The following is a 12,964-nucleotide window of genomic DNA, read 5'->3' on the forward strand; positions in this document are numbered from 1 at the left end:
GGGGGGGGGGCGGTGCGGTCGACGGGACAGCCGGTGCCGGCCGTAGGCAAGTGCCGATTATAATCGCGCCGATTTTAACGTGGACGCACGCAACTTCGCCGTGCGTACAGGACGCGGGCGGCGCGCTTCCACCCCACCGCCGCCCCCGGCTTGGCGTTGCCGTTTACGAGGGACGAGAGAGGAATCGCTGAGCCGGCGGTAAAAGCAGGGGAAGGAAAATCGTACAAATACACAGATTCCGTAACACCCTCCTCCAGCACACACTTGTCCTCGGAAGTGTTTTAATTGGGATGTCAAATTCTGAGCCACACAACAAGATGAAGTCACAAGATGATGTCATCGGCATCAGAGACGCTCGCATGTAGTGACGTAGACTGATGATGTCACACCGAATGACATCGTCACCTAGGCCCCACAGGCGTATCCATATATAACGGTGTTGTTTTTTTAAAGTGATCGCCAAAGTATTGCGCAACTCTTTTAATGCGGCTGTTTTTCTATAGACAGCAAAAGCTCTGTCATCCGGCATTCGACCATCCGGAACGCTCTATTAACTGGCATCTGTCAGCCGGCAATACAAGTCTTCCTTCACGTATCCAGAAAAATTCCGACAGCCATCTGGCATCTTGCCGTGCGCTTACCGTAGATCCATTGCTGTTTACGGGATCTTCAGGACGCTGCCGAGTGGTGGTGCGAGTGGCAGTTTGCACACTCTGCACGGCCCCACCGCTCGCTACAATCAACTTAGAATGCTCTAAAAGGGACTGGTGAGTACCTCTGTAAAAGTCACTTATGGCACAGTGAGAATGTAGGCTTAAGTTTATTTCTTGAAAGTTTATGCAAGTACGACTCTCAGATAACCGCCGTAATCTGATTAACCGGCACCCCCTCCATTCCCCACGGGTGCCGGATAGAGGAGCTTATGCTGTAGCAAGTCCCAAGCGTGTAGCTACTTTGCGGACGGAGGGACAAAACAGAATCTACCGCGTGAACGCTTTCGACCGTGAAATCTTGAAGGCGCTACTTTAAAACAACACAAATGCAAGAACGAGAAAATAAAACGCGCCGACCCAAATGGAGGAACTCGCAAAAAACCCTGCGCCGAAGCAGGCGCTCATCAGCATCGTGCGGTCAATCAAAACGAGCGCACGGGCAGAAATGATTAACAATCGCTCCGGAGGAGAAGAGGAAAAAAACGGAGACCACAGGGCTACTTCATCCACCACACTCAGCGACTTCCCCACTCCGGCTCTTGGCGCCACGACCTCCGCGGTTCTGAAGCTCACGGCTGAATCCACTGCACCCCCCTCACGCGTCGCGCCGAGGATTGCGTACGAACGCGGCGCGCGTTCGCATCATCGCCTTTCCCGGGGGGACGAGCGCGTGCCAATCGCCCGTCGACGCCGGTGGAGCGCGACGGTGGTGAGATGTTATCTCCCTCGTCTGGTATGCAAGAGGTCGTGGGTTCGATCCCGGCCCTGACACCTGTATTTCTGTGGTATACGTTTGTATCTCTCTCTCACTCTCTGCCCGTGGTCACATGGATTTTTCTCCGGTTCCTTTCATTTTCTCTCCACATTTAGAATCAACGTCACAAGTTTAGATTATTTAACTGCCATAAACGTCCACGTGATGATAAGCCGCTTCGTTGAGCTATCATTTGTGCTCGGCAGGTCACTTCTGAAAAAGAGCTCTACACAGCTCAGTTGGGCCTTACATGGTAAAAAAAAAAAAGTTTAGTCGTTATTATTATTGTCATAAACAGGGAAGAAGAATAATGCGTAGGGCATGGAATCCCTAGCGCTGCCCGACGACATTGCCCAAGCGTCCGATTGGGGCAATGTGAAAGCTGACCGATGGCCGTGATGGCAAACCGCGGTCACGCATTTGCAACCGCGGGTACGACCTCGATGTGACAAACCGCTTACGGAACCAGAAGAGAGTTCTCACCGCAACAGATCAGGGGGTGTTCACGAGTCCCGCTCTTAAAGGACAATCCGAACATGAACGCACCATCGCCGCGTCGCCGAGAAACTTGCACGGGTACCGGGGTCTCGGGTCGTACAACAAAGTTGTACTGCTCCCGTCACCACCGACACACACGGATGCATGTGCAGAGCAATCACCATACAGTTGTATATTAGTGTACTGTACAATATAGTACAGTGCAGTACGGCATGATAAAACGACGACTGAGTGTTTGGCGGCGCGTACGATCGAAACGCGCGGGGGGCGGCTGACGGACGCACAAACTGACAGCAGGGTGATGCGTTTCCTGCAGCTACGCTCGTCGTGAACGAGGGGCGTGGGGGAGGGGAAGGAGATCGTTAGCAGCGCGGTGCGTGTTATAACGCGGTTACTGCCGAGTTATTTTCGCTCTGGCTTTTTTTTTGTCCCCCGAGTTGCAGTCGAAGGGCTTTTTTCAACGACGTGGCCGGCTTCCTCCGAAAACGCAAAGTCCCTATCCGGCAAACACGATGCCAAACTAACGTCCCATGGAGATGAGACCATCGCTGCGAGAGCGATCGTGGCGCGCCACCCCCACCCCCCCCCCCCACCCCTGTGTCAGACGGACACGCTTTTAAACTTCACCTGTAAAGCGGCAAGGATCGACCACCGATCTCCACGGGCCCCCCTGCTCAGGAAAGGCTCGCCCCGAGTCCCAAGACTCATCTTCAGGAGGAGGCGGGTGGGGATCCCCTGTACAAATTGGCCACTTCGCCAAAAACATTTTTGGGAGTATTCTGCTTTGTACGACGCTTCCGTTCCCCCGGTCACGACAGGGAAAATAAATCCCGCGGGGAATCTCTTGCGCGCGCGCATGCACGACCCGCTCGCAATCGACGGTGGCAGAGGCGGTGGCGAGAGCGGAATCGAAAACAGAGATTAATTAACGGGAGTTTAAAAGTCGATTCCCACAGGCCGGACCGTCTTCGGCAAACGGAACCGATCATCTCAGCCACACCCCACATGAGCGCTGAACCCACATCACCCAACGGACCTCTCCGCTATGTAGAAGGGCCATCAACCGAAACGTCGCCCATTTCATAGTTTGCATCCATCAGGCAGTGCTGATGACGAATACGTTGAGTTTGTTATTCGTGTGACACTTCCGACGCAGGAAGACAACAAAACGCTTTTGTTTTACCCACAGATTATACACCCCCCCCCCGCCTTTCATACATGGATCGGCACCACCCTGACCATCCACGGTAACGCCACCATTAACACAGACCCCCAGTATCCACAAACAGACCCCTGGTATCCACACACAGACCCTCACCGTCCACAAAGACCCCTGGTATCCACACAGACCCCCAGTCTCTAGACAGACCCTTACCATCCACACAAACCCCCAGTATCCACACAGATCTTAATCATCCACAGACCCTCACCATCCACACAGGCCCCCAGTCAACACACAGTATCTAGACTTACCATCCACACAGACCCCCAGTATCCACATAAACCCCCGGTATCTACAGAGACCTCTACCATCCACACTGACCCCCCAGTGTACACACAGACCCCCAGTATCCACTCACAGACCATCGAGTCCCGCGCCACATCCGCACGGTCCCTTACCTTCATCGCAGCGGAAACAACAAGCAGCAGCAGCAGCAAACAGGAGCCGCCTGCATAATTAATCAACGCAAAGCGTCGCCATTACCCAAGGAGAAAAAAAATGTTTACGATTTAAAAATGATCGGCGCAAGTGCACGGACAGCGGGAGGACGGCAGCACTGCAAGCGACGATTTTGTAATATCGGCGTCGCAGCCGGCTCCCCGGTGGCGGCTCTCTCACGGTGGCGCCCGCCGTGCCCGCCAGGGACGATGAGCGAGCGCCGATCGGGGCTGATCGGCGCGGCGTGTCCGAAAGGCCGAGATGTCGCGGATCGTGCTCGTGTTGCTCATATCGCGAAGTCCGGTCCAATCAATGGCTCCATCGCAGCTGCGATCGATAACGGCCATTCCCCTACGCTCCATTTCATACGCAATTAAAATTTATTATTGCCATTATTATTATTATTACTGCTGCTGTTGTCGTTATTGTTATTATCCCTGTAGCTGTCGTGGTCGATGACAGGGGATTTGGCTTGTTGGCCGGTCGGTCCGTACGTTCGCAGAGCGATGGGGGAGTTGGAAGTCACGGGGATGAGATGTTGGGGATGAGATGTTGGGGATGAGATGTTGGGGATGAGATGTTGGAGATGAGATGTTGGGGATGAGATGTTGGGGATGAGATGTTGGGGATGAGATGTTGGGGATGAGATGTTGGGGATGAGATGTTGGGGATGAGATGTTGGGGATGAGATGTTGGGGATGAGATGTTGGGGATGAGATGTTGGGGATGAGATGTTGGGGATGAGATGTTGGGGATGAGATGTTGGGGATGAGATGTTGGGGATGAGATGTTGGGGATGAGATGTTGGGGATGAGATGTTGGGGATGAGATGTTGGGGATGAGATGTTGGGGATGAGATGTTGGGGATGAGATGTTGGGGATGAGATGTTGGGGATGAGATGTTGGGGATGAGATGTTGGGGATGAGATGTTGGGGATGAGATGTTGGGGATGAGATGTTGGGGATGAGATGTTGGGGATGAGATGTTGGGGATGAGATGTTGGGGATGAGATGTTGGGGATGAGATGTTGGGGATGAGATGTTGGGGACGCGCGCACATTACGTGGTGTATGCACCCCACCCAGAAACGCACCCCATCCAGACACACCGACACTCACTGACACACACGACATCACAGACAAACTCACCGACACACACCGACCGACACTCATACCACTCAGACAGACTGGCACTCAGACACACACATAGCGACACTCATAGACAAAGACCGACACTCACCAACACAAACTAACAGACACTAACAGATCGACACTAACGCTCAGATACACCGACACTCACAGATGCACACAAATTCACAGACACACAACACACACAAGGACAAAACAGATATGTGCATACACCACACACAAAGACCAATAAAAACAGATACAAGTGCAAATAACACACATATACTCAAGACATTGACACGCTCAGTTACACACAGACACAAAGGAACTCAGATACAGACGAACACATACACAGTAGACCAGAACAGACATTCAAGCTCAACGACAGTGACAAACATACACCACACAATAGAAAGACACACGGAAACGTACACAAAGACGCACACTCACCACACGAAGACACAAGCACACATACTAAACACCACACACCAACACAAAGACACGCAGCCACAGGCAAAACACACACGGAGAAATCCATGTGCTCACCTCACACACAAATGCACAATCAAATCGCGTGCATTGAACACAGAAACACACCAAACCAAGACACACACACTCAAATGTTCCAAATCAGAAAATGACACGCACGCTACTCAACTGGAATTACACATTGCAGCAATCATCGTCCCCTTCAGACAGACTAATGGCCCACGTACAGGCCAGGTGCCGAGTCACCTTGTGTTACGCAGGGACAGCTGCCAATATGGGGCGGGGGGGCCCTTTCACGTGTTTGAGATGAGCTGCAATGTAACGCATAGGTCGAGTAGGGCACTCCGTGTCAAAAGCAACTCAGTCTAATTATTAACCATCACCACCACCATCACCGTCATCCTAAACTACTACTGAACTATGATTTTACAAGGTAAGGGCCACTGAGTTATATTATAGCTCTTTTTCAGGAGGGACCTGGCCACTAATGGAAGCTAAACGAAGTGGTGGATCACGTGGAAATTTACAGCAGCCAAATACTCGAAAGGCATTTTTATAAATGCGGAGGGAAAAAACCAGGGGACCCGGAGAAAAAGCCACGCGACCACCACAGGGAGAGAGCATGCAAACTCCACAAACAAGCAGGTTTCAAGGCTGGCGATCGAGCCCACGACATCCTGTACACTAGGCGAGGTAGTTAACATCTCCAAGCCACCGTGGTGGGTAGCTCTGCCACAGCAGCTACGCCAGGTAGCAGACAACAGCGACCTCTACACCCGAACGGGGTGGCCTGCGAACGAGCCAGCGGTTCCTCCTCCGCGCCCCACCGCGGCGCCGGACATCATCCCACTAGCGGCGCCGCCGCCGCCATCCAGCAGCGGCACACGGGAAAGGGCCGATCGCCGCTAGCGATGAGAGATCCTGCTGTGACCTGCGCTGACCCTGCCAGTGGGCAAGGGCCCAGGCCCGTGCCCGCGCGCCCCTGGGTAAACGCGAGGGGGACCTTGGTGGTGCGGACACGTGGGGGGGGAACCCACCACCCCTGGGTCGGGGTTGTTAGAGTCCTCGTGATGATGCTGGAGAGTCGTCCGGTAGGGCCTGGCCGCAGAGCTAAGCCACCAACCGAAAATCGGGTTATCTGTAATCAGATGTGGTCATCGCAAACAACCACCCGGAGCCCCTCCTCCTCCTCCCACTGCGCCTGCCTGCCTGAACGCGCCCCGTCACACACACACACTCCCCTCCCGCCCGTCTCTCTCCTGTAAGCGCCTCTCTCTCTGCCTGCCTCTCTCCACCCATCCACTCCACCCCAACTCTCCCCCTTCCCCCACACACCACATCGAGGCGCGCGTTCCTATAGGGTACCTGCTACTTGGAAACCGGCCAATGGCCGGGCAAGAGAGGGGGAGCAGTTACTGCTGATTATGATGTAAATAGAGCAAACGGGATGGGAGGAGGGAGTGGTGGGAGAAGTGGTGGCGACGGTAGTGGCAGTGGTGGGGGAGGTGGTGGTGGCAAGAGGAGAGCAGGGGAGGGGGAGGGAAGCTCCGATTGAGGGGGAGGGAGATGGGAGCTGAAGTGGGGGTGGAGGGGGAGGGAGGCAGGAGGGGGGTGGTGGGAGGTGGGGGGTTGGGGGTCCAGAAACCGGTCACAGCCGGTTAAGAGGCACCACTCGCACCACGGTTCACGAGATGCTCTGATTTCTCTCTGCATCAAACCGGGGGAGGGGGAATGGGTGGTGGGGGGGGCACGAGCGCCACTACTCCACGCTGTGCGAGTCAACACCGGGCACCATCACCACGGAGGGCTGGAGTGGGCGGGCGGGCAGGGGGGCCAATCCAGCAATCTGCTGCGACCTCCAGCAAGCAAGCGGCAGCAGCAGCAGTGAGACCCCCACCCTGCCGTCCCCCCCCGCCCCGAGAGCCTCTTCACAACGAGACCCCCGCGCCCCTGCCATGCTTTTCCAATTAACGGAGGGGGTGGCGGTGGAGCACGATGGAAATGCTTAAACGGAGCCCTTACGACCGGCTGACCACCGCCGCTCCGCTGCTCTGTCCATCCGTGATTTGCTGCTCTCGCCCCCCCCCCACCTCCCCCCCCCCCACCCGGCTCCCCCCCCCCCACCCGGCTCCCCCCCCCCCCCACCCGCCCCCCCCCAAGCACGGCTCACCACACGGGCCGTAACTTAAAAAAAATAGTTTTTGGGTTTTTTAAAGTGAAATCAATAACACAATTGCCGCTCTCGAAAACAACAACAGCAGCCACTCACCACGCGAGGCGTGGGGGAGAACCCAAAACAAAAACAAACACCACGGCCTCCATTTTATAATTTAAAACGAGGCACAGCACTTAGTGCCTTCATACATTGACCGCATTCCCACCCCTACCCCCCCACCACAACACCCACCCACCCACCCCGGGCTGCCCCCCACTCTCCCACACACCCCAGGAGATTTATGCATAATTTAGAGCAGTTGTCAACCCCCCCACCCATGCCCCCCCCCCACTCCTCCAGGCAGCAGAGGCCTCCTTCCCCGTCGCAACAGCTTCCTTTCCCCGTGGCGGCGGGCAGCGCTGGGGGTTAGTAGGTCACGGGGCCTTCCCGCGGAAACCCCGGGGGTGGCCGAGGCCCGGCTGAAGCTCCCTCCCCCGCCGCACCCGTGGGGCTGACGAGGCGGCCAGGTGGCCTTGGGGGGGACGGGCGGGAGGGGTGGTCAGGGACGCAGAGTCGGCGCCACCGACGACGCTGGGTTCGAGTCTGGGTCTTCGGTTGCACAGCTGTGATTACATCGCAATCTCAAGTGAAGCCGGTTGATGGTGCCTCATAGCCTGATCGCCAAACGACTTGCAGGGAGACACACACCGACGCATGCAGACACGGAGACTCGCACAGAGACACACAGACTCAGAGACAGACTCACACAGACAACACGGACTTACAAAGACTGAGTTGCCACTTTCAGAGAGACACAGACTCATGTAGAGACAGGGAAACTTGCACAGACAATAGACAAACTCACAGGAGACTTAGACGGAGTTGCCACTCCACTGTGATATCATGAGAAGCCGGTTGATGGTGTCACAGCCTGATCACCAATGACTTGCAAAGAGACACACGAAGACTCGCACAGACACACAGACTCACAGAGACAACACATACTTACACAGACCGAGTTACCACTTTCAGAGAGACGCGGACTCATGTAAAGACACGGAGACTCTCTACATCTGTGTGTCTGTGCGACTAAGTTACCACTTTCAGAGACGCACACAGACTCATGTGGGCACACGGAGACACAGAAACAGCCTCACAAAGACAGACTTACACAGATGACCGAGTTGCCACTCTGCTGGGATCTCGCATGAAAGAAAGTTGGTCTCAGCCTCATCACCGATGAATGAACAAAAAGCCCAGAATAGCATTTTCTTTGGTCACCTCTTTGGCTTAATTCCAGGCCTAAGAATAAAAAGACACCAGTTTGACCGCCGTGCGAGAGACATCCCAACATCGGGGCGCATGGGAAAGTACAGCGTTTGTCCCTCCCGTGTAAAACATAAGCAATCGCTTCTCTGAAGATATTCCCGCGATATTTCTCTCCACGGGTAGGGAGGGGGGGGGGGCCTTTCTCTGAACACACGGGGTTGACGCACTTATTGCCGAGAGAGTTCCAAGAGGAACACTTTGTCCCATCGCAACGACGCCGAGCAAATGGCAACGAAGGGAATAAAACTGGTTAAAATTCCAACCGCCGCACGCCACTTTCAGGACACAGCAAAGGAAGAAGGGGCCAGCCTTGAGAACCGGCCCTGAATACAAAAAAAAAACCCTTCTGTGCGCTGCGCTCCAGCGATTGGATGGACATGGAGGCATCGCCGACTGCTGCTGAGAGAGCGATGGGAGGGAGGGGGTCAAAGGACTCGGATCCTTACGCGGGATTGAACCGAGCTCCCGTATGGGGGGGGGGTGTGATGGTGGTGGGGGGGGGGTCTCAGCTGGGGTGGGTCATGAGTTCCCCATCGCATTAATTTGGTAATTGCACTTAATTTGGCGAAGCGCAGCTTTAGGGGCTTACATGTCGGATACGTGCCTCGCAAACCACTTTCATCAGCGCGCCACCCACCCCCTAACCCATCACGCCCCCCCCCACCCCAAAGCATCGCATCGCTAACCAGACGGCCTCTGTGTTGCACACGCACACGCTCACGCATACACTGTACACTAACACACACACACCCCGAGCCCATCACGCCCACAGCGCATGCTAAACCAGAGAACATGTGAGCACACACTCAAAGACGAAGATCCCCCTAGTAGCCTTAACGGACTCTTGGGGCAAGTGCTGTTAGCGAGTAGCTTTGAAGGCCGGCATGGCACACGAGGGGGGGTGGGTGGCCAGCACCACGCACGGCCGCCTTTGTCTCCTGAGTGGCAATGTTTAGACACCGCACCAGGTACTCATTTTAGGGCGAGTCGGCCTAGGGGAAGATCGGGACCAAGTTCAGATATTCATCACTGATGTTGGCCACGAGCACAAAAATAACTCGGGTGGCCGGGTTTGTAGCACAGCGAGCTAACCGCTGCACCACCGTTCCCCACACACACCCAAACAACACAATGCATCCTAAGCATACAAAGACAAACCCAGACGCATACCACCGAACACGCACCAAATATCATACAACCACACACCATAGAATACACACATCAACACGCTCACCCAAACAGAAACATCAAGATCCTGCTAGCGAGGAGGTGGTGTGGTCAGCACCACACCGCCGCGGCTGTCCGTTTCCCGAGTTCCGATGTTTACGCACAGGGGCGGAGCCAGGATTTTCAGCCCGGGGTGACATTCAACAAATTTTAATTTCAAGAATGATTGAATGAGAAATCAGCTATACCCCACGCCATCGGTTGGCGACACACTCTGACAATGCAGTTGCACGGAGCCCGCCAGACCGAGTGTCGTACACTTATACGCAGAATGTTTCAGATTTTCGATTTTTTATTTTTTTCAGGGGTGACAATTGTCGACCCTGTCACCCCCTGGCTCCGGCCCTGTTTACGCACCACCGCATCAGGTACTCATTTGAAGCCGAGTCTACCTAGGGGTGGGGGGCCCTAGGACGAGGTCAGATGTCACTCTCCACCGTGGTTAGCCATGGCCGGAAATCAAAGCCAGGTTTGCAGGGGTTCTTAGCAGTCTGCTGACCACTACCCATGCCACCGCTCCCCACAAACACACAAACAAAGATGCACTCCCACCCCTCCCCCCCCCCATCGCCTCAAGACTGTTGGGACAAGTGCTGTCAGCGAGCATCGACAAAGGCTGACAGAAGTTAGCTGACCAGCACCACGCCCGACCGCCTTCATCTCCCCAGAGGTGATGCTTACAAATTGCACCGGGTTACTAATTTATGGCGGAGTTGACCTAAGGGAAGCCCAGGACTGGTTCGAATATTTGCAGATGTTGGCCGTGGGCAGGAATTATACTCGGGTTGTTGGGTTCATTGTGGAGTGCGCTTGCCACTACACTACCGCACCACAAAGACAAAGATAGCCTTAACAAACTGTTGGGGCAAGAGATGTTAGCGAGTAGCACCTATGAAGGCCGGCACGGCACACGATGGGGTTGGTGGCCAACACCACGCCCGGCCGCCTTTGTCTCTGGAGCGGCGATGTACTCATTAGAGGCTGAGTCGACCTAGCAGAGGCCCAGAACCGGTTCAGATAATCGTCACTGGCGTTGGCCATGAGCGGAAATCGAAATCGGGCTGTTGAATTCGTAGCGCAGCGAAGCGCTAACCACCCGCGAGCACAAACACTCACGCCCAACATGGATGACAGATTGTTAAAAACACAATGCGCTGTTAACTTGAGTATCAATGTCAATCCATGAATCGATGCATCATTGCCCCTCGAGTTACAATACACTATTTAATACGTCATCAACCTTACAGAAACTCTGATGGAACTGTATAACCCTTTAAAGTCCCATCGGTTTTTTTTCAACGGTCGCATTTCGAGAGAACCACGCTCAAACATCTGCATATGTCAGGTTTTTGGAATTCCACAAATTTCTCGTTTAAAAAAATAAATTGTTTACATCAAAACCCGTTTAGCGGCCCGGGCTTACGGACGTCATCCATCGTCGTTTACAGCCGGCAAGCACGACCCACTACACCCACCCTACCCACTACACCCCACCCACCGACTCACCCGACCCTACCCACCAAAACCAACTCACAACTACCCACCCCACCAACCCACCCCCTACCCATCCTACCTACCCCACCCACCCACGCTGACCAACCCAACCCATCTTACTCTGTCCGCCCTACCCCGATAGCGTCCGAGGCGCCACCTCCCTCGCCTGCTCGCACGTGAGCAGCTCGTGGGCGCGCTGACAACGCAATTAAACTTAGCACGTAACGAGTTGCGTTAATAGCAACACACCTAACGATTCACGTCACGACGCGCGGAACAATTCACGGCACACCCGCCCGTTGTCGCGTTTTGTTTTTTTCACGGCTCGTGTCGCGAGCAACGTTTGTCGTCTCCGTGAAACCAAGTAAAGGCCATCGCCCATCCAGCACTGAATGGGCAAAAGGGCCGCACATACAATTAGCCCACAGCCACCTGCCCTGCGAGCGAGGAGGGAACGGTCAAGTGACAGTGAGCGAGCGATAGGGGGGGAATGAGCCAACGAGTAAGCGAGCAGGTGAGCGAGCGTGCTGGAGTGAACGAGAGAGAGTGCAGAGTGAACGAGAGAGTGTGCAGAGTGAACGAGAGAGTGAACGAGAGAGAGTGCAGAGTGAACGAGAGAGTGAACGAGAGAGTGCAGAGTGAACGAGAGAGTGAACGAGAGAGTGCAGAGTGAACGAGAGAGTGAACGAGAGAGTGCAGAGTGAACGAGAGAGTGAACGAGAGAGTGAACGAGAGAGTGAACGAGTGAACGAGAGAGTGAACAAGAGAGTGCAGAGTGAACGAGAGAGTGAACGAGAGAGTGAACGAGAGAGTGAACGAGTGAACGAGAGAGTGAACAAGAGAGTGCAGAGTGAACGAGAGAGTGAACGAGAGAGTGCAGAGTGAACGAGAGAGTGCAGAGTGAACGAGAGAGTGAACGAGCGAGTGAACGAGAGAGTGCAGAGTGAACGAGAGAGTGAACGAGAGAGTGCAGTGTGCACGAGTGCAGGGTGAACGAGCGAGTGAACGAGAGAGTGCAGAGTGAACGAGCGAGTCGGTTTAATTTCCCTGTGAATTGGGGGGTGCGCCCTGCGGCGCGGTTGCGCAACGCAGCACACAAAACAAAGATTCCCCGTGAAGCCTGAAGAGACTTGTGGGGCAAGTGCCGTAAGCGAGTAGCACCAATGACGGCCAGAACGGTACACGAGGGGGGGGGGGGGGTGGCCAGCAACCACGCCCGACCGCCTTTGTCTCCCCAGTGGCAATGTTTACACACCGCTCCAGGTACTCATTTGAGGCCGAATCGACCTAGGGGTTGCCCAGAACCGGTTCAAATAATCGTCATTGGGTGTTGACCGTGAGCGGGAATCGAACCCGGGTCGCCGGGTTCATAGCCCAGCGCGCTAACCGCTACACCACCGCTCCCCCACGCGCACGCAAACACGTGGCTTAGGTCCCGAGTCGTGCAGCCTCTGCTCGCCCCCAAACTTTTTTCTCCGCTTGGATCTGGAGGCCGCCGGGTTAACGGCAGCGCCAAGC

General features: G+C 54.9%; 1 protein-coding gene across 2 annotated transcripts in view; it reads right to left on the bottom strand.

The window, feature by feature from the left end:
• The window catches only part of LOC116954071 (chromodomain-helicase-DNA-binding protein 7-like), a 107,450-nt gene that overhangs the window by 66,238 nt on the left and 28,248 nt on the right, over positions 1-12,964 (bottom strand). The gene's annotated exons all lie outside the window — the stretch shown is intronic.

The sequence above is a fragment of the Petromyzon marinus genome, chromosome 54, assembly GCF_048934315.1.
Source record: "Petromyzon marinus isolate PM22_M1 ecotype Great Lakes invasive population chromosome 54, UKy_Petmar_22M1.pri1.0, whole genome shotgun sequence".
In the NCBI taxonomy this organism is placed as follows: Eukaryota; Metazoa; Chordata; class Hyperoartia; order Petromyzontiformes; family Petromyzontidae; genus Petromyzon; species Petromyzon marinus.